Below are 26447 nucleotides of genomic sequence, written 5' to 3' on the forward strand. Positions count from 1 at the left end.
ACCAATCTACTCCAATGTATAATCCTCTCTTATCTACATCAGTTTCCCACATGGCTCCATCCTTTATTCTGTATATTCTCAACACAGAAGACATAGTGAGCCAATTCAAATACACCATCAAATTATGCTACTGTGCTGGTTAGTGTTTTATCAACTTCACACAAGTTAGAGTAATTTGGGAAGAAGGAACCTCAGATTAGAAGAGTCTCCTCAAGATTGTCCCCCATGAACAGACATTTGGCCCATTTTATTGAATAATGGTGACCATAGGTAGGACAGGCTCATTAGGAGCCAAGTCAATGAGTGCAGTGCTACCCCTGGCAGGTGGTCCTGGGTGATATAAGAAAGCAGGCTGAGAAAGCCATGAAGAACAAGTCAGGAAACAGCGCTCCTTCACAACCACTGCTTCAGTTCCTGCCTCTAGGTTCCTGCCTTGAGTTACTGCTACAGTGTCCCTTGTATAATAGACTACAAGGAATAAGAATAAATAAACCCTTTCCTCCAAAAGATATTTATGCCCATTGTATTTAATCATAATAGCAGAAACATAACTAAGATAGCTATTTTCTGTTGGATGATATTACCTTTTAGGAAAGTCCAAAGGTGTTAAAGAAACCTTAAAAGCCCCAAATATCTCAGTATCATTTCAGATCTCCAAATTTATCTCCCACTGTGCTTATCCTTGCTCTCAAATATACTTACACTATTCCTTTGCTATTCCCTCAGTTGCATAAGGTATGATCCAACATCAGGACCTATATACAATCTATGTCCAGATAGATACCAATCTAGATTTCTCATTTCCTCCAGGTCTTTACTCAAGAGTCTCCTGCCTAGGGCACTGACTCTAGACTTCTATCTCTCCAGTGATCTCCATTTTTTCTTTTATTTTCTTCTCAGAATTTATAATCTAAGATATTAAATGCTTTAGTCAATTCAAGATGACATAGCAAATACTATAGACTAAAAATCTTAAATATAAATACATTTATTAGCATTTTCAAAGGTATAAAATCCAAAATCAAGATGCAGACAAGTTAGAGTTCATTTTGAAACCTTTCTTTTGGACTGTCAGCAGCACTGATGCAATCAAGGCTCACATGTGTGCCCTTTCCCTTATCAGGGGAAGGGGACGGAGCAGTCTCCCTAGTGGCAGCAGTTTTTGGATGGACAGCTTTCCCATTAGGCTAATGCCCCATTCTTGTGGCATAATTATTATTCATCTAAGCATAATTATTTTCTCCAAATCCTATCTCTAAATTCCACCACATTTTGGCTTTGGATTTCAACCTATGAAATTGTGTTGTAAGGAGACCACTTGTTCATTTCTTGGCTGCTCAACCCCCAAATAATCACACAGAAACTGTATTATTTAAATCACTGCTTGACCCATTAGCTCTAGCTTCTTATTGACTAACTCTTACATCTTAATTTAACCTATCTCCATTAATCTGTGTATCTCCACGAGGCAGTGGCTTACCAGATAAAGTTCCGTCTGACTCTGGCAAGGCAACAGGCTTCTCCCTGACTCCTCCTTCTTTCTCCCAGCATTCAGTTTAGTTTTCCCTGCCTACCTCTATTCCCTGCACAGGCCCAAAACAGCTTCTTTATTAACCAATGGTATTCACAGCATACACAGGGGAATTCCACATCAAATTTGTGGGAAGATACAAATATTCAGTATAAAACATCACATATTCCATACTATGTCTTATTGATTCAGTCAGTAACATAACATATACAATACTGAATGGTTGACTGTTCTTGTTTATTGTTTACCTTCCTTACTAGAATTGATGCTTTATGAAGGTTAGGGTTTTCATTCACTTGTGTTCACTATTTTAATCCCTGTGTTTTCAGTAATACTTGGCAGGCAGTATGGACTCAGCAAATATTTACTAATTGGATAAAATAAACTAATTGTAGCTTGATGTAAGCACTAAGCAGCAAAGAAACAGACTGATTGACCAGAATGGAGGCCATCAACCTTAACTGGTTGTTCAAATCACAGTAGGAAATATTTGCAAATACAGATGCCTAGAATTCAACCTCCAAAATTCTGCCTTACTTGGTCTACAAGGGCTCTGGTCATAGTTTTATTTTTGATGCTCTTGAAGTGATTCTTGTTTTTTCTTTTTTTAAAAAAAACTATCTTTTCACATTTTACATACCTATCCCAATTCCACAGTTCACACTTTCTCCCCTCTTCCTGGTCCCTCCACCTTCCTCCCACTCCACTACCATCCACTCGTCAGAGAGGGTAAGACTTCCCATGGGTAGTCAACAAAATCTAGCACATTGTTTTGAGACAAGACCAAGGCTCTCCCCACTATATCTAGGCTGAGCAAGGTATCCCTAAAAAGAGAACGGGTTCCCCAAAAGCCAGTACAAGCAGTAGGAATAAATCCTGGTCTCATTTCCAGTGGCCTTACAGTCTGCCCCAGTCATACAACTGTCACCGACATTCAGAGGGCCTAGTTTGGTCCTATGCTGGGTCTTTAGCTGTCAGGTTGGAGTAAGTAAGGCTGAGAATCAATGTGTTTGAAACTAACTGGAAACATGAGAACCTACTGAAAATAAAACACACAAGAAAGACCTAATCTTATTCTGAGATGCTATCATTTATATGGAAACTTGGAGGAAAAACTAAGGGACAGGCAATTTGGGGGCCAGGAGGGGGTTCAGTTCCTGGCAGAGGGTCAGAATAAGAGTGAAATTATCAGAGTACAATAGAGTTTGGTGTGTTCTCAGAACAGAAGGTTATTGTGGGTGGCACAAAGCAGGAAAAAATGAGTAGGACAAGATGAGATTAGAAAGGTACACAGGAACCACATTATTCTGGGCTCAGTAAACCATGCAAACTAAAAAGATTCCTTACTTCATGAGATGAGAACTGTGAGATCTTTGAGGATGATGTGATCTGATTTACTGTGTTGCATAAAGGCGTCCGTAAACGCAGAAAGAACTCAGGAGGCTATTTTGGTAGTCTAAGAACCTGAACTGAGCTAATGGCTAAGGATTTTCCCTGTTGTCTAGATGGCAGAAGTCTGAGAGTGGCATACAAACCCATTCTGCTCAGCCAAACTCACATAGATGGCCAGTGATCCCAGAAAATTTCACCATTTCAGAACACAGCTTATTCTATGATCAGCGGCTTCTGAGGTTAGAATCTGCATGCTCTGACTTGCCCGGGCCTTTCTAGTTGATCAGGTAGTGGAAAAGGAGCTATCTACCTAACAAATAGTCTAATCTGAAAGAGACTCTTTAAAAAGTAATAGCATCATTTACTCATGTAAATTTTAAAGAACTCCACTAATTTGCAATGCTGATTCTTTTCTGCTTTTTGTAAGATTAAGACATGAAAGCGCATAGAAGTGACAGAAGAGAAAACAAGTATATCAGGAACTGCTCTTTTGTTTGACACCTTCTGCTGAGCACTGTCATGTACTTTGCACAGGATCCAGTTTAGTCTCCATCACAACTCAATGGTGTACGGAGTATGACATGCCATGATAATGATGACAATAATAGTGGCTAGCATTCACTGAGTGCTTAGTCATTAAGCAAGGTGTTTTCACACATATTTCTTAGGTAAATGTGCATTCTACAGAGGAGAATTTCTAGGGCCAGATAGGATAAGTGCTTTGTCTCAAGTCACAGAACTAGGCAGTTGCAGTTCAGATAGTCAAACATGAGTGCTTTTAGAGGTACAAGAATTCGCAACAGATGACACTTACATTGTTGAGAAGTGCATGTATACAGTGAGAAGGCCATGTAGAATACACACAAGGAGATTAGAGAGAAGGGCATTATGAGGAGGCTAGAAAATGGCCCCCCATGGTTGGAGTTGAGGGTGCATGATGGGGAAGAACAGTTCATTGGCAAGGCAGTTCTGCCCCTCTGTCTTTAATCATATCACTGTGTCAGTTGGGACCTGTCAAAATTATTTTGACTGTCAAAATTATTTGTCACTTGGATCTTCATCACAAAGTTCTTGACTTTTTAAAGCCTCTTTCATTCAACCCTCATCAGAGAAGCTTCTTCTTACAGCAGGTAGTCGTGAGCACAGACACCCACAACTGGTCAATGTATACAGAATAAGGGACTTTATAGGGCTCGGCCCTAAGTGAGATTTCTATCGTAAACCTTACTCTCAAAGCTCAGGGTAAGTTAATAGAAAGGGATGCCAGAATGATTGTAAGAGGCAGAGGTGACAGATTTCTTAAAGAAACCAGTGTTTTCTGTGCACACCAGGGCAGATGCACATATGAAATCACAGCGATTGTGGCAGCATGCACAAGACCTACACAAACTCAAGCCAAAAATATTCCAACATGGAGAAGGGGAAGTAGGCATGAAGTCCCACCCATAGCTGCGAAGCTATTGCCACTTGATGACTTCTGGAAGAGAGGAAGAGCCAGTCTTCTTTAATGGTGTATCATCTAGTATATTGATCACACTCCAGAGTTGGACACCCCAGAGTAGTTGGTCAACAGAAACTGGACTTGATGAGTTTTTTAAATAAGAAAGAAAGAGAAAGAGATGTGAGAAACATGAAGTTGGGTGGGTAGGGAGGAAGGCATAGATCTGGGAGAAGTTGTTGGAGGGGTAAATTTGATCAAAATACATTGCATACAATTCTCAAACAAAGAATAAAATTATCAAAAAGATTCACAACCCCACTCCAAGTTACAACAAAGAACACACCGTCCAGTTCAAACCCTGATGATTAGTAAGTTGGCTCATGATAAGCCAGTAAACCGATAGCTTTTCAAGCTTATTTTTCTTCCTTAGGTAGAAATGGTCTCCAGCACTACTCATTAAGCCAACAAAGAAAGCTCGTCTCATCATAGTATGTATACTAGGATTCATTGTTACTGATCTAAATGCCTATCAATATTAGGCTGGTGAGAAGATATGAAGGAGCCACAAACAATAACATTGTGTTTTGGAAATAAAGTAAAACTGTGTGTTCTAACAAGGAAAGATGTTCCCAAAATATGTTGTGTGGGGAATTCTAGAGTTGTTCATATATTCATCAAGCTAGCCGGATATATCTAGCAGAGTGTCAGAATGATAAATGGACTTTCACTTTCAGTGTATGCTATTGACCTTTGTAACAAACCCATATACATTTATAATTAGAAAAAATACTCATATTTCCATTGTGCAAAACAAACAAGCAAAACCTCCACCTTAGATTATCTTTATCATCTTGTCTTTTGTAACACTGTCAGTGCTCATATGTTGGGTTCAGTAATGCATTTGTTAATTCTCTCCTATGATTTTCCCAATGAACTGCAATAAAACAATAATGTCTTAACCAGACTATAATACAGCCCAATGGAGTGGCAATTGATTAAAGAATTTTACCCACAGCATAGGTGGCAACCAGTAGAAAGGTCTCCAGAGAAGGACCACAGGGCTTTTCCAATTTCATTAATAATTTAAGTGATATATAAAATGTACTTACCACGTCTGAAGACGACTCAAAGCTGGCAGAGTATCAAACACGTTGAAGAACAAAATTGAGATTCAAAGTGAACTCAGATGGGCTGAGATATGGGGCTAAAATTAAAAAGGTAAATTTTAAATAAGATAAAGAAAAGTACTCAACTCAACAAAAACCTTAAAACTCCGTTTTGTGACACTAGAAGAAGAACCGTGTCTCAGAAGCAGCTTACATAGAAACTGACCAAGCAACCAAAGCTTTGACTGGACCCACAAATGCAAACTGAGCCAACAATTTAATGAAGGTAGCAGATGTTGCTGGTAAACTGACAGAGTACCATTTTAGGATGTATTGATTAATGTATCATTTCTATATTTGAAACGGGAGAGATTGTTGTACTGCAGCCTTCCACATTCCTCCCCAGGTCTCTTGGTTCAATTCTAAATAGCAAATATTTAGAGGGTCACTGAAAAGATGTAACGCCTCCTGAGAAGAGACAGAAGATGGGAGAAAAACAAGACAAAACATAATAAAAATCAGCAAGGCAGGAAAAGATTTGGAAGAGACTTGGCGCCTGTGAAGCAGAACTGTTATACACAGGGCATTCGCTTGCCTTCAAAACTCTCCTGTTTTCGTATAGAATATATGCTCTTTTGCCCTTTTCTTGGGTTGCTTGGGCGCAAGGACCATAGCCACCCAGTGAGGGCAAGAAGGCAGGTTGTACAATAAGCCTGTCAGAAAGTATTTCTGACCCTGAGAAGGTCTTGTTCGAGACTGGGTAGGCTGATAAGGTAAGAGTTTTTCAAATCCTAGCTGCAGGAACTGAAGCCAGTGGCAGAATTGTCCTAATGAGGTCTCTTTAAGTTCCAAGGGACTCCATTTCTTTTCCCCAAGTCGTTGTGACCTGATTCCTTTCTGTACAATGAGATGGCATTCTGTAGTCCGCAGAGTGTTAAGGGCAGCATTGCAGGACTTGCTGGGATTCTATCTCACTTATTATTGTTCAGCTGTTCAATATTGGCTAACTGAGGGTTAGAAGCCCACTGCTTAGAGGAGGGGCAGATGACTGAAACATGTCAACTCAAGTTCCTACTAGAAGGAACTACTACTCTCCTATCTACTCTCCTATCCCACTACCCTTTCTTTCTTTAAATTTGCTCCAGCAACACAGACTTCTATGTACTTTCTGAAATGGTAAGCATGTGTCTGACCTGAGGACAGAGTTCTGGCTATTCTTTGTGCTTACAATCTTTTCTCTTGTGGTGCCTGCCTGGCTCACTCTACCACCTCCTTCAAGGTTCAACTCAGATCACATCAGTGAGGCTTTTGCTAACCACTCTTTTTTTTTTATTTTACATACCAAACAGTTTCCCTTCCCTTCTCTCCTCCTGTTCCCTTCCCCCACCTCCCCTCTACCCCAACATCCACTCCTCCTTCTCCAGTCAGAAGACCTCCCATGGGAGTCAACAAAGCATAGCATATCAAGTTGAGGCAGGACCAAGCTCCTTCTCCTGCATCAAGACTTGGCAAGGCATCCTACTACGGTGAATAGGCTCCAAAGAGTCAACTCATGCTTCAGAGACAGGTCCTGATCCCACTGCTAAGGACCCCACAAACAGATCAACCTACACAACTGTCAGCCACATTCAGAGGGCCAAGGTCAGTCCCATGCCAACTCCCTAGATTTCAGTCCAGAGTCCTTGACCTCCCACAAGCTCAGGTCAGCTGTCTCGGTGGGTTTCCCTGTCATGATCTTGCCACCCCACCCCCGTTTGCTCATATAATCCTCCATTTCTCTCTTCAACAGGACTGCTGGAACTCAAGTCAGTGCTTGGATCGCTGCATCTGCTTCCATCAGTTACTGGATGAAGGCTCTGTGATGACAACTACGGTAGTGACCAATCTGATTACAGATCCTACGAATTTTTTAAAATCTGTGTTGCACAGGTTTCTACACACACGCCGACAATTCCAACCACTTTACATAATTAATATAATGCAGTATGCTTTTTTGACAGTTTCTTTTGGTTTCCTTTCTCTTTTGAACTGGAAGTTCTTTACATATGGACATGTAGTTCTCATGTCTGATGTGTGTATGTTTGGGGGGTATATTCTGCTTCCAGCACCACAGGCACGGTAAGTGTCTGGTAGACTGTCTCCCAAATCCATACTTTTTTTTTTAATCTTATTATCTTGACACAACAACAGCAATCATGTGCTAGTAAAAACATAAAATTTCAGTTAAATTAAAGAAATTTCACTTTAACAAGTGACTTCCAAACTGATAACAAGATATTGAATACTGAGTAGGAAGATTGGCGATATTTTTGTATATTTTTCCCAATTTCCTTGATTTGTCATGCAACTATGTCACATTACTGATTAACTGATGATAATAATTATAGTAGCTAATATCAGCTGAGTGTTAACAATGTACGAACATTGTGATAAACACTTTACTTGATTAAGATATTTAGTCCCTATGACAGTCCTTTAAAGTTGGCACTACTAAAATCCCCATCTTAAAGACCGGAAAACTGAAAAGAAAGAAGGTATCAAGTCCTGGCCATGGTCACACAATTAACGTCACACAAATTTCAAGGTGCATGTAATTAACCCTTGTCATCAATGTAAGATGGAAAATTGATGATGGTGATAAAGATAAATCCAGTGTTGCTAGTCTTAATCATGCATCAGGAGCTATGCTGATTATCACACATCATCTCATTGAAATCTTGGAATACTACTACTATTATTTGGCTGTTTTTCAGCCTAAACTACCTGTAATTTACTCAGCTATTAACAGTCACACTTAGCCTTGATTTCAGGAGATACGTGTTTTGATTATCTTTCTGCACAGTAGAGCAGTAGGGAAGCGGGAAAAGCAGTCAGTAACCTCTTAGTGCTACTTGAACTTTCCACATCTTGAAAAGTAGGCCTTCAGAACATTCGACGGTTTCAGTCCTCATAAAATAATACTTCTTGCTTCCTTGTTTCATCAATTCCCCTGCCATCCCAAAGCCATACCAAAGCAGTTTTCAGTGCAGTTTTTCTCCAGGAATCCATTTTTGGCCTTTCTGCCATGCTCCTCTCCCTCCCTCCCTCTCTCCCTCCCTCCCTCCCTCCCTCCCTCCCTCTCTCTCTCTCTAATTCATACACTACAATAACATCCAGCTTTATAGTGTCAACTTTCTTTCCATTCAGCTAGAATACAGCTCAAGAAAGCAGCTGAGTCCTATGTTCCTTGGAATGTCCCGAGTCAATAGTTTGCACATATTATAGATCCTCGGTAATTACGGTATTGATTTAGTCATAATGCTATGCCCTCATAGTTGTACAAATGGTCTTTTGTTCAAGGCACTCTCATACATATTATCTCACCTTAGCCTCACAGCAGACCTGAGAGATAAGAGAAACAGGTCCCATTCTACGCACGCTGATAGCTATAGGACTAGGGAGCCAGGGAAGTTGAACAAGTTGTCCAAAGTAACATATCTGAGAAGTGAGACTAGCTCCTGGGACATTGCACCCCAGAGTCTTTAGACTAGACCACACTGATTCCACAGAAAGATGCTGCTGGTGCAAGCACTGGTAATAACCTTCCTTTAAAGACCTTGCCTTGATTAGATCATTGAAGCAAAGGCAAGGCAGAATGCCAAGAGGCAATCTCCTCAGTAAAGGTAAACACATCCACTCTGGTGAGAAGAGCCTGGGGCTTATCAGCTGAATGGTGATGACTCTGTTATGGTCTTTGTGGAGAGGACTGGCGACTGAATGTTGTCTTCTGCACATGGAAACTATTTCAACTTTCAGTATAAAGGAGACAGCCTAGCAGACAGTATGGTGAATAGGAAAGAGCCCTAAGATGCTGGAAACCTGAGTTCAAGATCCAATTCTGCTACAAACTATGGGTATGACAATGGGGAAGGCTCCTAACCTGCCTGGTGCTCTACTTCCTCTTTAGAAGACTCCAAAATGCAAGGACACTCATAGCTTGAAAGTTTTGTAAATTTAGGACGCACACATCTATGATCATAATTTTATGATCCATTGGATCATACTTGAACTGTAGACAGATTTTTTTTGATGTGATATGGAAAATATTTTCAAATTCTTAATATACATGAGAAGGTGAAATGACTTTTGCATAAACTTTACTCGTCTGTTTACTTCTTTAAAAAGTGTAGGAGATTAGTGCAATAAATATCATGGGGAAAACAAAAGGCCAGGTAGGAAGTCAACAGTTCCAAAATGATATGGTTGGAGATCCTGCAAGGCCAACAGTTATACAGATGGTGTACAGAGAGGTTACAGTGATCAAATGACCACACTGTCACACATTGCCTGGGAACTGGAATTCAACATTGCTTGCTCCTATCATGTAGACTTCGTGGATGAAAAGGTAATGACATAGTATCATCCACATACCAAGCGCACACTGAAAAGATAAAGAATGTGTGCTGATGTGAATCAAAACAGATCCTGAAGGCTGAGGAAATGGCTGAGTCAATAAAAATCTTACAGCACATGCATAAGGATCTGAGTTCAGATCCCCAGCATATATGTCAAAAGCTTGTTGGGGGGTAGACGGGTCATACTAGTGCTAGCAGGTGGAGACGGGAGGATTCCTGAGGTGGGTCAGCTGGGCTTACAACTCAGTGAACTCCAGCTTCAGTGAGAGAGCTTGTCTCAAAAACTAATGTGGAGAATGATAGAGGAAGGTATCCAGCATTGACCTCTGGCTTCGACATGTGTGTATGCCCACATGTTCACACGCATGAATATACATATACACCCCCCTCAACACAAACACACGTGATGAACAAACAGAATTTCATCTAGATACTTGCTTTCACAAAGGTGGAGTTTCTAATAGAAAAAATAAATAGCAATGCCTGGAAGAAAGACAGGAGAAGAGTGTGCATAAGAGCTGTTGGGACAGATGTTTGGTATGGTTCTCCAAAATCCTTGCTAATGAAGAACTGAACACCCCCAATAAAGTCAGATGCATTTCCTATGAAATGGGGGTCAATATAATTAGCCTGATACTTGTAGTTAAACCCTTAACTTGCCCTTACATGTTAGGTCAGAGTCATTACCTGGTATTAGAACTCAATTCTAATTAAACAATAGCCAACTTTGTTGACCCAAGCACAACATGGCAAAGATAGGGAGGGAAGAGAAATGAATCATATTACATTCTCTTGCTAGTACCTTCTTGTCTGCTTCAGGACTTGACATATTATTTCTCTGGATGCCAGCTTACCCAAATAAGAAGTAAATATTTCAAACACATTTGGCCATGGTTTACAGTACAGCAAATATTATTTTATGAAATATATATAATACACACACATATATATATATGCATCTATACTACATGTTAATGAACTCTGTATAACTGTGAAAAATTACACATGAACATGAAATAAGCATTTCATGAAGCAAAATTCATCTTTACTGTGTCCAGTGCACAGTGGTATTTCCTTCCACTTTTGTTGGTTGTTCTAGTGCTCCTTATTGCCCATGAAGTTGATTTCCTGGTGAGTAACAACCCATGTGGAAACGTTGCTATTCACTAATAGTTGCCAAATCTGCCCCACAGCCCAACCTATTGTGGTCTGTATTAAATGCATCTTGTTGAAAAGGGCATGCTGCAATGGAACCCAGGGATCCACATCTGGGACGCAAACAATATACCACTGCCCTTTCATCTCTATCTCCAACACATAATCTTGTACTCCTTTCCAAACCTAGGGGACCAACCAGAATTTCTTCAAGTACAGCAATTCATGAATCTTCACACACACACACACACACACACACACACACACACACACACACACACACACATTTTGTAAACCAAGGACCAGTTACAAACTACCATAAAGAAATATCAGGTCTCAGAAACAGAGGCCAATGGCATCAACACTAATTGCTGCTATGCCAGTCTTCCCAGCATAAGAGCTCTCCATTTGTTATCGAACTGAAGTCTTCATGACAAGCCCATTTCATAGGTGAGGAAACTGAGTCTTAGAGCACTTCGGTAATTTGCTGGAAGGGACAGACAAGAAGATAAGACAGGGGCACGACTGTGATTTTTTTTTTCCATGATAGGATTATGAATCTGCTGTTATCCCATACTGCCTCCTCCCATATTCCTCCCGAGAACATATTCAGAGGCCTTGGATCTGCCCAGAGGGATCTATACTATTCTGAGATCACACTCAAATTGCTCAACCATCCAAGGCAAAGACCAGCCATAAAATAACACTTATCTATGCAATTCATTGAGTACTTTTGTTCCTATTGGATATGTGTGTCTACACTTACACCTTTCAGTTATACTGTAAATATGGAGGCACAGAGGAAAAAAAACAGGCTCAATGAGCAGAAACGGCTCAGCCAAATCCCCACAGCAAGTTACAGCCAAGCTGCCATAGTGTGACTTCCTTCTGGCAGGGCCTAATACTGCACTTGGGTGGGTTTTCTCAAGAGCTCCTAGCTTCCCCTTATTCTAAGCCCAGCTCGCTTTAAGACAGAAGAGATGGCTTACATTCTCCCTTTCTCCACAGAGAATTTACACCACCAGTTTCAGAAATGCATGAGCTTGTCTTATACACTGCCTGAGGGACAGGTTGCCCCGACCTAGGGGAGGCTGTGCTGAGGAGTGGCAGCGTGTCTATTTCTGGCCTGCAATTTGTAAAAAGCTCTGCACTATGCTTTAAAGAAAAAAAACCATAGATTTCTTGATAAAGGAAAAGGCTCCGTCCCTCCCACAGAGGCAAAATGCCACCAGCCACTAGCAAAGCAACCCATGAATCTCCGTGCAGCAAAATGCTTTGAGCCCACAGCTGAACTGTGTGGTGGATTGGACGGCAGAAAAGAGTTGGAGGGATATAACTGGTCCCCATTTAGTCTCCTCAACTGAGGTCCTCCCTCCCTCCATTGAGAATATCCCCTCTGTTTTGCCACAGAGAGGGGTGTTTATTACAGTGTGTATGTGGCTATGTCACAAATGACTAGTTATTTATTAAACACTGTGTCAATTCTAACATTTTTCTTCATCCCTTCTCCTTCACGATGTAAATCTTTTCTTCCCCCCTTAACAGTCCTTTGGGCAAACCTCAAACTTCCCATCCACCCATCACATGCACACACACACACACACACACACACACACACACACACACACACACTTGATAATAATAAAAGTAGTTCTTTCTTCTAGTTTCAGCATGCCTGTCTATAAAGTGAATAAGCTGAGTCAGAAGGTCTGCTGTTAGGGCCATTTACTGCTTCTAGGGTTCTGTTCATATATGCAGAAAAAGATGCAAGTATTGCCCATGAAATGGCATTTCAGGTGCAGTTCATTAGCAGTAAGTTAATTTCAAATTGTGTGTATGTGTGTGCATCAGTGCATATGTGGTCCCCTTGCTCTTTCTCGGCGGGGGGTGGGGGTGGTTGCTGAGATAGGATCTCTAGCCAGTGTTGGCCTCCAAATCCAACTGCTTGCAAGGATGATCTTGAATTCCAATTCTCCTGTTTCAGCCTCCCAAGTACTGGGAATACAGGCTTGCACTACCAGGTGCTAGGGGTGAAACCCAAGGGCTTATGTATGGTGTGCAAGCACCGTACTAACTGAGTTACATCTCTAATAGAGAAGTTAGTTTGGCCCAGGAACATTCTGCCATTTCTCCCAAAGACCCACACTGCTTTTTCCCATCATTGGTGCAGTTTTAATTCTCTTTATTGGCAGTCAGGACCAGAAATCCTGGCTAGGCAGTTACCTCTTCCACATGAGTCAGTTCCTCTCTTCATGTGAAGGTGGTGAGTGCCACCCGGCCTTGTAATCACCCAGGTTTCAACTCCATAGTGTTCAAGTGAGTGCCATTCTCACCTCACTGGAAGCATTCGCTTTGACATCAAGAAAATCCAAAGGGGTGTTAAATTTGCTTTGTGGATGCAACTCCCTTTCAGTTTGTCAGAGACTGGCTCAAGATTTGATGCTTTTATAGATTTTAAAATCATGAATGTGCAAAATGCCTCAGGCTCTTAATCTGTATTGCCAATTACCCAAGTGGCTCCTTCCCACTGGCGTTGCTAACGAGATTAGGGTTTGTTGTTGCTTGCCTACATAGCACATGCCCCTGTGTCACCTGCTTCCCACTGCTTGGCTCAAGAGAATGAGAGGGTTGTAGAGGACTGGGGATGCTTCCAGGATGTTTTGAAAAAGGAAAAAAGGAAATGAGAGGAAATGAAACATATTCTCTTTTTTCTGCAGTCCTTCAGAGTGATTCACATTAACCTGCCTGTGTCTGAATTCAAGTCATTCTATCTCCTGGGACTGAGTGTGCTCAGAGTCAAATAGTGATGATTTGAGGAGATATCACATAAGGTCACTATGGAGACTAAACGAGTAAAGAGCCAGAAGCAAATCTCAGTACGTGTAAATATCTCAATCACTGCCCATTATGCTGATTACGGTTCTTCTTGGTTATACTGGTCTTTAAGCTTTCTGTTTCAAATGACTATGTTCTGGTTATTTCTTTTTATCAAGGGATCTGCAAGCACACTAGGCACAGGGCTGAGATTACGTGCATCTTAAAGCCCCTAGTGGGGAAGGAATTGATCGAAACTGTCTGTTTTCCTGTTTATGTACTTACTCAGCAAGTATTTATTGGTTACCCATTACATGACAGCCACCATATTAGGTGATGAGAACATAATGGTGGCTAAAGTCCTTAAAGTGCTGATAGAGTCAACACTCTATAAGTCGGAGTAGGATGAGAGGAAGACAAATACTCAAAAAATATGAACCGGAGATGGATGAACTTGGCGACATTAAGAGACAGAACATGCGGCTAGGGTGAGAGAACCCAGTGAGAGGGAAACTGAATGAGATGAGTCCACAGGCAGAGGCAAGTAACACATCATTTCAGCTTCGCAGGGTGCCCTTATCCTAACACCAGTGGAATGCAAATTGGATTTGAAACAAGGAATCAATATTTTCAATGTCGCAAATATTTGTTAAAGTCAGTGGTGATGGTTGTTTGGAGTTGAGATTGTCCAAAGACTGTTATAACATGGCATGAAGGTGCTCCCTCCTCCATTGGAAAAATGACAGTGTTACAGTAGTCTCTTAGGATCAGTGCTAAATCACGTTTAAGCGCTGCCCTGGGTTATTCATCCAAGCGATGGCAGGCAGCAGTCTGGACCATACGCACCCACGTTCTTCTCACTTGTGCGTTTCTTGTCACTGGAATACACGTAGCATCCAAACAGTTTGTACCCCATTATTTTACCTCCTCCTTAGAAGGAGGTAACTGTGGGAAAAGCCACTGTGGAGGGAAGTGACAGGACTTAATTCTGGTAGAGCAATGGGCAATGGACAAAAGAAGTTACTGGGAGGCTGAGGCAGCATCATTGTGTGTGCCCGTGAGTATGCCTATTGGCATGGGCTTTTCCAAGTCTGTTTAAGGTGGTACACACAATCACACTTTTATGTAGGAGCACAATTGCTCCTGCATTCTCAGACGTAGAGCCAAGAAATTCAGAATGTCTGTACCCATCTGCACAATCTTATGTAAGTTAGTGTCTGTGATATATATACAGAACATACATAGCTATGGTGTCCCAAACATCCATCCCTTGCAAGCTGAGAGCAAGAGTGGAAGTGACTAGACGGTCATTGCACTGGCCCAAGAAAGAGACAGTAGTGGCTCATCCTAGGTGGTAGCCGAGGAAGTGCGGAGAAGAGACCAAAATAGGGACCTGTTTTGAAGTTAAGTCAACAGGATTGCCTTGGCTCTAGGATGTGACGGGAAGGAGATTAAAAGAAGCTTAGGACAGCAGCTGGGAGTGTGAGCCAAGAAAGCAGGTGGGCAGATGCGTTTGTAGAAAATTCCTTCACAAGTCCTGCTATGAGGACTTGTCATAGTCATGATTTAAGCTGTCCAGGTAAGTAGCCTGCTAAGCAATCTCTGTCTTATGCTTCTAGCTCCTTCTCCTTAAAGAAAAAAAGCTACTCCTCACTGAGGAGATCAAAGTGATTCTCTAGGAGGCCTTAGAGAAATTAGCAGTTCTTGATATTTAGATATTTATCTTTGCCTTGAAAGGCTTCTTCCTGTTCCTATTTGACCCAAGGTAAAATCATGACCTTGTTCCTACCTGTTTCTTCAGGTTTCTTATCTCCAGCATCCTGATACCTCTCCCTTTTTAAGTTTCTCACCATTTCCAAATGTCTCTTTCTGGGTTTTCTTTTTTATCAGAACCCCAAAGTCTTCCCTCTATATCGGAAATGTACCTTCATTCAAGGACAAGAGTGTCCATGGACCAGTTCCAAACAGCCCAGAACTCCATGACTTCACCAGATCCCTCTATTCCATAAAAGAAAAAAAAAAGTGTTCGGGGCAAGAAACAGAGACAAGCAAGCTAAGGAAATGAGCCAAGTGCTCAGAAATTAAAGAAAGTAATGCTGACGAAGGGGGGTGGAGAGAATTAATCAGGAACTCTTAAAGTCGTTGTGATCTCTTTGATTGCATTAAGATGTAGTAGCAGCAGTCTACAGATTGATTAATATTTCCACAGAAGAGAACTAACGTAGGCTAGCAGCGTGGCTATTCAGAGCTCTGTCTTCCTGAGAGAGAATCCGCGCTGGCAGGTGACAGGCCCTCCTTACTCCTGGCCAGACACATTTCCTGTAACTCACTACTTGCCAAGATAGGGATCATGTGGGCAAGGCCCTTAGCACCTTTAACAAATTTAAATCTGCCTCCTGTGCATGGTGTGTCATTTTAGATCATTCAATTCACCGCTTCCTATTCTAGATGGCCTGGGACAAGCTTTAGAGAGAGAAATTGCTTCTAGCAATCCACATGAGTCTTTGGAGACTGTCCTTGCCCCATATGCCCTGACTGTGACTCACACTTCCTGTAAGTCCTTACAGCTCCCTATTCTCTTGCCTGTATTGCCAGAGGAGGAAAGCAATTACCCTTCCCAATGATGCCTTACGGACTTTTCCTCTGTGTGCCAAAGATACCATGCTGTGGTGCCCTTGCCTCATCCCTGGTATCCAGAGAGAGAGACAGAGACAGAGACAGAGAGAAACAGAGAGATAGAGACTGAGACAGAGGGATAGACACATACAGAGAGGACTGCCTCCTGCAGACAAATAAAGGAAAGGAAATACCAATTAAAACTAGATTCCAGTGTCTCCAGCTCCACCTATGGACCCGTGAATAGTATAAGTGCTTTATATTGATGCTGTGCCAAGTGAGGTCACCATTTCACAACTTAAAGAAACAAAGCTCTGAGAGATTTAGGTATTTGATTGTGATCCCCAAACTAGAAATGAGTGAAGCCAGGGTTTGAACCTAAATATATATGACTTCAGTGCAACTGCCTACAACTAGCCGCGTAAACCTCATGAAACAAGAAGCATCTTTCTATTTCCAATAACTTTCTTCTCTATAGACAGAGGAACTCCATCTCTCTCTAAAAATGTTGAGATGCCTGCCAAAACATTGACTCCAACCTTTATCTCTATTTTGCTTTCTACTAAATAGTGCCTTTGTAGTCATGTACCTTACTCATTTACGTTACACACCACAAACTTATTTTGGGTCCCAACCAGTTTTCTCTTGATTAGCTTCTTTCTGCCGGCACCAAGCCATTTTCTAGGCTCCCAACTTCAGCACCATCCTTAACTCCTCTCCGTCTAATCACCAAGGTAAGGTAACTTCCATTTTACAGTGTCTCTTAACCTTACCCTTTCTGCCATTTCAAGTTTTTCTGATACATCATTTGCCCAAAACACTACACAAATTAACTGTCCAATGGCTGCCATGGGTCAGACATCCCAGGCTACAATACTCATCAAATCTTTATTCGCAAAGTAGAAAAACGTTGTCAAAGAAGTTCCACAACCCTTCACTCCACATTTTAACCTTCGGTGGCATTGCCTTCAGCCTTTCTCTTCAACTAAACATATTCTTACATAGTCATTATATCTTCTTCTAAACCACTTGAGATAAAATGAAGGACATCTTTCTTTATTCCTAGATACTTCGCATAATACATATGAAGGCACTTTTGCTCATTGCCACGAGACAATGACCGGAATCAATAAAAATATTCATATCACATTTCCATGTAATCTAAATGCATTCTTCAAATTTAACTAATTAATCCAACAATAAAAAGTATAGGAGTCAAGCTTAAATCAACGCTAGAGTTGCGTTTGAATGCCACGTTAGTCCTCTTTTAAAAGTGAAATTGCTCTCAGTTTTTCTTATCTTTCATGACCTTGACATTTTCAAAGAAAACGCCATCCTCTGATTCTAGCAACAGTTTTCAATGTCACAAGAGACAGAAAAGCAGAATATCGTCTGACTCCCCATCTTCAGAGCTACAGAATTTGCAAGGGTCTAAATATAGAAGTATTTTACTTGGTCTCAAACACCTCTCAAAATTTCCATAGTATCACTGACTCAACATTATTAAATTACTTCACATTTCATATTTAATTCTAACTTATGACCACCCAATGACAACTGCTTTTGCATAATCACCCCCAGTCTGAGTATAAGTGGGCCCTACCAAAATTATGAGAAATCATTTTAATGAATATGTTATATAAAATTACCATTTCATAAATACATAACTTAAGCATTTGAATCTATCTTCTTTAGTTTTAAATAAAGAACAATTTGGGACAAGGGAGGAGGGGTGTGCATAATGAAGCAGTCACAGTAGAGTGAATTTCTAGTACCAGGCATGATTTTACTCCTGTTGAGCAGGACTTACGTTCAATTAGACATCTGCTAGCAGTATATGAGTGTAACTATTGCACTTTTAGGGATATCTTGCCATTCTGGTCATTGTTGTTCATAGGCCTCAAGGCTGGGTAGGTCTTATGGTTGCTTCCTTCTCTCAGCAGCTTACATAGCACCTTCTGTGTCTATAAAAAGTCAAACTTCAGGAAGACTTTCAGTTCAAATCCAGCTCAAATCTTCCAAGTCTTATGTCCAAAGTATGAGGTTTCTTAATCAATAAGGACTTACCTTCAACCTCTGGAAGGCGTACAAGGGAACCAGCAGGAGCTTATATAATGACAAATAACACAAAAGGAAGTTATGCTGAGGTACATCAATAAACTTTCTGGTCCATGGAAATAATGGACCATTGCTTTGAAATGAATTTGTTATTAGAAGATATAATAATAACAATGAAACAAAGAATTCCCATCATTATCAAAATCAAATGACTTGCACCAAGAAGAAAAATATACAACAAGCATTGTCTACTATCAAGCTTTAACCATCACTCCACATGGTTGTTGGAATTTTAATTGTGCTGACTTTATATCTAAATTCAATGTAAATTTGTACTGGTTTTTTAAGTGTTAACATCAACATGAATTTACCCTACTTTTCTATCTGTATACAGAGCATAAGAACATAATAAAATAATATATGAAGACTGAAAAGCTAATGTTATAATTAAATAATATATGAGCTCTGAGAAAAGTTAATGAACAATCTCGCAATACTGACAGAGGCAGAAAAGATACAAATTATCAATATGGACATGAAAATCTCAGTACAAGCCCTGTAATCAACATGAGGGCAATAATAAAGTGGTACCAGCGATCACATACATACTAATTTTACAGAATAGAAGAGACAGATCATTCCACAAAAAGTGCCAACTACCACAATTCAGCAAATATGAACTAGACCATTTAAATAGACTCATGCGAAATGAATAGAGAATTTTAATAAGGAGATCTATATCTTTTAAGGAATGGATTTTCTTGTTTTCTACTTTCCTTCCCAGATTCCCAAGACCAAAAGTTGTCATTTCTTTGTTTGCAGATTTGGTCTTGCTACAACAGCCCAGTGTGGGCCGCCAACTTCTTATCTTCCTGTCTAAGCCTCCAAGTACTGCAATTACAGGTGTGTGCCATCACCCTAGTATGCCAGGAGCTTTCCAGGGAGAGTTCTATCAAGAATTTTGAAGAGGAATCTATACTAATTTACTACAACATTTTTAAAATATGATTGGAGAACATGTTCTATCATCCTTTATGAGACTAGTATTACTCTAACACTAAAATCAATAATAACAATATGAAGAATATAAAAGAAAGGAAGAAGAGAAGGAAGGAAAGAAGGGTAGAAGAAAGCAAATTACAAAGCAATAGCCTGCCAGGTAGTGGTGGTGCATACATTCAATCCCAGAATTTAGGCGGCAGAGACCTGGTCTACAGAGTGAGTTCCAGGGCAGTCAGGGTCACACAGAGAAACCCTGTCTTGAAAAACAAACAAACAATAAAAGCAATATCCTTTATACATATGGATCTAAAATGCTCAACAACATATTAGCAAAACATAACTCAGATGTAGTTTGCAAGAATTGTACACCATAACCAACTAAGATTTATTCCACAGACACAAAGCAGACTCTAATGCCAAAAAGAGTTATTACAACCCATTGTGTCAAAAGGTTGGATATTTAAAAATATCCTATCAATTTATACAAGAAAACATTTGAAATAATAATTAATGATAAGACAAAAGAGAAAGTGTTTTCCTTTCAGGAAGGTAGGAATAGAGGGCTTCCTTAACTTGAATAAAAAATGAACTACCAAAAATGCATAACCCCCAACAATAACAACAAGAAAATCAGTTGGCACATTAAACCTAACGGAAAATAAAACACTATTATGTAGCTTGATCAATTGGGATTTACCCAGGAAATCAAAGTTGGTTTAACATGTGAAAATTTATTAATACAATACACCACTTCAGTACCATAGAGACAAATTCATGTGGTTATTTCAACAGCAGAAAATAAAAAGGCATGAACACAATCTGATAATCTACCAGTACTTCATGATAAAGCATTCAAGGAGCTATGGGTAGAGTGGAATTTCCTTGACATTGCTGTGTTAGTTAAATTTGTCAACGTTATACAAACTGAAGTCATTTAGGAAGAGGAAACCTTAATTGAGAGATGATTTCTTCAGCCTGGAATGTGAGCATGGCTGTGGAGGCATTTTCTTGATTAGTGATTGATACAGGAGGGCCAGCCAATAGTGGGAAGTGTCACCCCTGGCCAGATGGTCCTGAGTGGTATAAAAAGCTAGCTGAGTGAGCCACAGAGATCTAGCCAGGAAACAGCATTCCTGTGGGGTTCCTGCCTTGGCTCCTGCCCTGATTTCCCTCACTGATGGACTGTGACCAGGAAGGGAAGTCAAATAAACCGATCAAGCTGTTTTGTCACAGCTACAGAAACCCAACTCAAACAATTGTAAAAAAAAAAATCCTGCTATTCATTGCAGGTTGAAATGCCCTAAGTGAAAAATGGATTTAAACACACCTAGGCTAGCAACCATCCTAGGTAGGTGACCCACAGAAGATATGCTGCTTCTGCTGTGACTTCATGGCTGACTGGAATCTGTGACTCACTTCAATAATGCTGCTCAGCATCATGAGAAATTATCACACTGTGTTTTGCCAGCTCAAGGAAAGGTGAAAACTCAAAATAGAAAGTACATTTTGTACTGAATGTTTATTACTTCTGTACAATCAAAGTGCCAACTGTAAGACATTGTTGAAAGCCATTTAAAGTTAATAGTCCAAGACTGAACGCTTTCCTACCTGGGCTAAGTCTATTCAACATTGTATTGGAAGTTCTATCCATGGCAATTAAGCAAGACAATTAAATATAAGTAAAAAAAATACAACTAAAGATTAATTCCACTTATAGCAGACAAAAGTAATAAAACCATTAGGGAAGAATGTAACTGTAAGTGCCAACCATATCATCAGAACAGGGGTGCAGGAGGGTAGAAGGGTAGTCTTCCAAGGAAGAAGAAGAGAATACAGTGTTATAAGGAATAAGGGAGCAATTAGAGCAGGAGCAGAAAGGTTAAATTGGGAGAAGGATTGGAGGGCAGGATAGAGAAGGGAACATAGGGAAGAACAACTAATACTAAAGCTCTTTAGAAAAGGTATATGGAAATCTACTACTATGGAACCTTCCTAAAATATATACATATAAAAAAGAAGTATAAATGAAGTTACCCTATAATATGGGAGACAATTACTTCAGCTAGATATCACAGATCATAAAGTCCCACAAATACCACAGACAATTGGTTAGACATACTATACCTTCTCACAACTTGACATTGAGACTTTATTGCTGAAGACAACAAATACTTACTCAACTAGAAGCTCCTTGCCTACTTACTAGCATTCGTAGTACTGGAAGATAATACACACACTACTGGAGGAGAAAAGGAGTCACCAGGCTCATCCAGCTAAGAATCCTGTGAGCTACAATGGCGAACTGCCAGCAAGATGTGCCCACAGATGTAATAGAGGTAGAAATGTTGGAGAAGTAACCAACGTTTGATTTAGGTCCCTGTCCATGAGATGAAAGCCATACCTGACCCTGCTAGAGGGGGCAAAACTCTGAGATTAGATAGGCCATGAGTCCTAAGGGAAACCTACTACTATTGATCTGCTAAATTAACAAAGCAACAAAATCACTACTAATGACATAGTAGCACAGAGACCCAGAATTAAACAAGGTACAAAATGTGAGAGACTTTAGAATACTCAGCTAAATGGGATATCTATATCATTCCCAACCATTCAAGGTTCAGGGGTCTATGAAAAAGAAGGCAGAAATATTTTTTAAGAGCCAGAAGTAGTGAATGACTTCAAGGAAAGAGCATTTTCCAGATACTACAGGAGTGATACACATAAACATTTGGAGAATGTGACAGCATGCACAAGACCTACACAAGTTCAAGTCAGAGGAAACTCCAGCATGGAGTAGGGAAAGTGGACTCAATAACCTACCCCTTATTAAGAAGGTATTTGCAATAGGTGGATTCTGGGGAGAGGGAATCAGTTTTCCTCAATGTTGTGTATGTATCAAACACACTCCAGTGTGAATCTCGGGCTCAAAAATAGTTAGCCAACACAAATTAGACTCCATAGTTTTTCAATGCTTTTGTGTTTTGTTTTGAAGATACTGAAAAAATATAAAGTTGAGTGTCTAGGGAGATCCAGGAAGAGTTGGTAAAAAGGAACAAATAGGATCAAAATACGTTGCATGGAAAATTTTGAACAATACAGAATCAGAACAGTTTGAGATATTGCTGAGAGAAATGAAAGAAGACCGAATTACACAGAAAGGGATCCTGTGTTCTCTACATTCATCTGTAGATGCAATAATAATCCTGCTAATGTTCTAGTTACCAATTTTGTAGAAATTGACAAGATTCTCTTAAAATTTATGTTAGTGCAAGGAAATGTTAACAGTTAAAAAATCTTTTGAAAAAAACAAAGTTATAATGAAAATATTTTCTAATTTTGAAATTTACATAAATTATAACATTCATGATTCTCTACTATTTGGCATAAAAGTATACATAGAACAATAGAATTGAATTAAAATTGAACCTGCATGTTATTTGATTTTTGACAAGTGTGTCAAGAATTAACATGGTAGTTTCAAAACACTGCTTGGGACAACTGCATGCACATTCACATGAAATAGAATTAAATGGAACTTCTACTTCATACTACATAAATTAACTAAAAATTATATGATGTAAATATAAAGTATATAAATATAAATTCTTAGAGGAAATAGATTATTGTTAATGACATTGGATTAATGAATAGTTCCTTACAATGACACTGCACGCATGAGGAAGTAACAAAAATTATAGATAAATTAAAGGACATTAATAAAACAAACTTTTGTATTACAGGAAACCATCAAGAAAATTAAAAGCCCACAGAAAGGGAAAATATTTTCAAATTGTGTCTGGAATATATAAATTTTTCATAAAACACAATTAAAGGAAAACATGACCTAACAAATGAAAACAATCCAAATAAATGGATAGACAAGATGAGAATACACAGTTAATGGCACAGTGCTTATCAACAAAAAAGAAATGAAATTCTGATCCAGTCTGAAGTGAGTATATACTTTTAAAAACATATGGTTAGAGAGATTGCTCAGTGGTTAAAAGTACATTTTGTTCCTGTAGAGGATCTGAGTTTGGTTTTTAGTAGACACATGGTGGCTCAAAAAGTACCTTCAGACACCAGGCATGCACATTATACACATATATACAGGCAGGCAAAGCACACATAAAACACATCATTTTTTAAAAAAGTGAAGAAAGCAAAAACAACCCAAAAAAGTGTTTTCTTAAGACAAAGGAAGCTGTCACAAGTAACTATACAGTGTACAGTTACATTTGCATAAAATGACCAAAATGGTGAGTTCTGTGGAGGCAGAATGGAACATTGGGATTGTCTCAGAGTGGAGGCGATTGGAAATTAAATGGTGATGCCTAAGGCTGCTGTTTCTTTTTACCATAATGAAAAAGTTCTAAAGTTGATTGTGATGATGACTACAATACTCTGTCAATATAGCAAAAGTCAAAGAATTTTAAATAGATAATGTATATGAAACATGGACTGCTGCTAATAAAAGAAATAAAACCATGTCTACATAAAAAATATCAAGGATGTCGGGCAAGGTGTTGCACTCCTTCAGCCCCAGAACTCAAGAAGCAGAGACAAGGGGATAATCTCTGTGAGTTTCAGGCCAGCCAGAGCTAAACAGTAAGTTGTTGTCTTTTTAAAAGTTAAATGATACATCTAGGATGACTGGTAATATAGCTCAACGGTGGAGTACTAGCATAGCACCCTTAGGACCCTGGGTTTAATCCTCAGCACAAGAAAGGAATAGGTGAAGGGATGAAGGAAGAGAGGGAGGGAGGAAGGAAAAAAGGCAAGTAGGTAGGCAGGCAGGTTCTTTAATGAAATAAGATTTAAAAGTTTGCAGGATTCAATGTAATCATAAAAAACAACTGTATTTCTACATACAACTAGCAAACAGGTTAAGAAAGCAAATTTAAAACAATGAAAATATTTACAATCACTGAAAGTCAATAAACTTACATAGAAAACTAAAAACACATGGCGGGTAGATTAAAAACTAGAAAACAATGATGAAAGAAATCAAAGATGTAAGTAAAATTCAATAAAGTATAAGCACCATTTCTTCCAAAATTGACACATGCAAAACTTCAGTTCTTGTTGATTAAATCCTAACAAGATCTCTATGGGTTTTAATAATATTTTTCTATAATGTATTTTCTACAGTTTTCAATCATTTCTATAATATTTTCTATAATTTGAAAAGAAAAACACACTGGGTTTAGCTAAAACAACTCCTCCTTCTATATTCACTTCCTTCTCCTTTTGAAAACAGTGCCTCTTACCCATTTCCCAAGATAATATATATGGTTTTCATATATATGGTTTATAAATATTTTCTCTTTAGTTTAAGACTTCCATTCTCATAGTAAGGGATTCATATTGTATGGGATTCCTCTCTGTATGCTATGAACATGTTTTATTGTCATTGGTTAATAAAGTAGTCGCTTTCAGCAAATGGCTTAACAGAGCAAAGCCAGGCAGAAAATCCAAATAGAGATGTAGAGAGAGACTAATCAGAGTCGAGAAGATGCCATGTAGCCACCAGAGGAGAAAGATGCCTGAAAATATATCCGGTAAACCATAAGCCTTGTGATAAAATATAAAATAACAAACATGGGTTAATTTAAGATATAAGAGCTAGTTAGAAACATGTTTAAGCAATTGGCCAAACAATATCACAATTAATATAGTTTTTGTGTGATTATTTTGGGTCTCGGTGGCCGGAAACAAACAAGCAGCCTCTGCCTACAGATTGGAGCCCAACATGGGACTGACTATATCCACTTAAAACCTGAGATAGCTAAAAAAAAATTCTAGACACACACACAAAGTTTAGCACAGCTTCTTGGTAGCTGGATGGGCTCTGTTTGCTGGTGGCAAGCAGAAACACCTTGGTTCCTTTAAGAGAGGTCTTCCTGATTCAGCAATGACAAGGAAAGCTGTGCGGCTTCTTTAGGAACTGGCTCCCTGGTTCACCAGCACAAATGGCTCTGACTCTTTTGGGAGGTCTGGCTATGGAGCACGTAACTGGACTTTGTGAGTAGAGTGCTACAACTTGTTTAATGGCAACATAGACCCCTCTGTGTGCAAAGAAATGGAGCTATGAGCATGGTTTTCAGAGCTACCCCTGAATGGACATCTACCATGTTAGACTGGGCAAAGCCAAATGGCAAAGCAAACTCAGTCTTTGTCATGCCTCTTAGCATTTTAAGAAGTATTCCTGGACATTGACAGGATTACAGATACACAATAGGACATATTCAGACATAAAAGACGTCTAAATGCGGCACAGTGTGTTTTAAAAATGTACATAGGCTTGGAAGATAGAAGAAAGAATATAGACAGTTATAAGAGGAAGTAAATGTTTAAAAAATAGAAGTCTTTAAAGAGACTAGAAATTATATGAAAGAGCACAGCCATAGGAGTAAAGAAAAATAAGCCATGTAAAGATAGAATATACACAGAGAGTCTAGATTGTGTATATTATTGTGTTTTCTTTGAATTTTATGATTGTAAATGAGCTATTTACAGAGAGACATTTCATTGTGCGGGCTGCTAAGCTAAACCAGCATATATATTTTAAAGGTATTTTGACTTCAAAATTTGTTTATAAGAATATGTTGCTTTGGAAAAGACTTCTGCTGTTGCTTCCGCAGAAGATGAGAACCTGTGGATTCCTTTCAGGCTAATGTGATTCAATGGAACACGACCCCTGGGAAGATCTCTGTGAACCCTAAAAAATTACTTTGTTCTACAAAATGCAAGAAGCAGTTTGAAGAAAACTACATCAAAATTCCCTAAATGATTATTTATAAATGTTCATTTATATTTAAAGGGGTATAAGCTATACAGATCAATACTTTGCATTGGTATAAATCTTGTAAATCTTGATCTATTGATACACATTTAGGTTAATTTTGTTATATGTACATTTCTGCTCTTGATTAAGG

General features: G+C 39.3%; 1 protein-coding gene across 5 annotated transcripts in view; it reads right to left on the reverse strand.

Moving 5' to 3' along the window:
• Positions 1 to 26447, reverse strand: part of Pak3 (p21 (RAC1) activated kinase 3) — a 256618-nt gene that overhangs the window by 203005 nt on the left and 27166 nt on the right. For 4 of the 5 annotated variants that reach the window (XM_087903187.1, XM_087903189.1, XM_087903188.1 and 1 more), the window contains exon 2: positions 5474 to 5568. The exons of the other annotated variant lie outside the window; for it this stretch is intronic. The gene's annotated coding sequence lies outside the window, so the exon portion shown is untranslated. The remainder of the gene's footprint in view (positions 1 to 5473; positions 5569 to 26447) is intronic. 5 annotated transcript variants of the gene reach the window in all.

The sequence above is a fragment of the Myodes glareolus genome, chromosome X (genome assembly GCF_982192425.1).
Source record: "Myodes glareolus chromosome X, mMyoGla1.1, whole genome shotgun sequence".
In the NCBI taxonomy this organism is placed as follows: Eukaryota; Metazoa; Chordata; class Mammalia; order Rodentia; family Cricetidae; genus Myodes; species Myodes glareolus.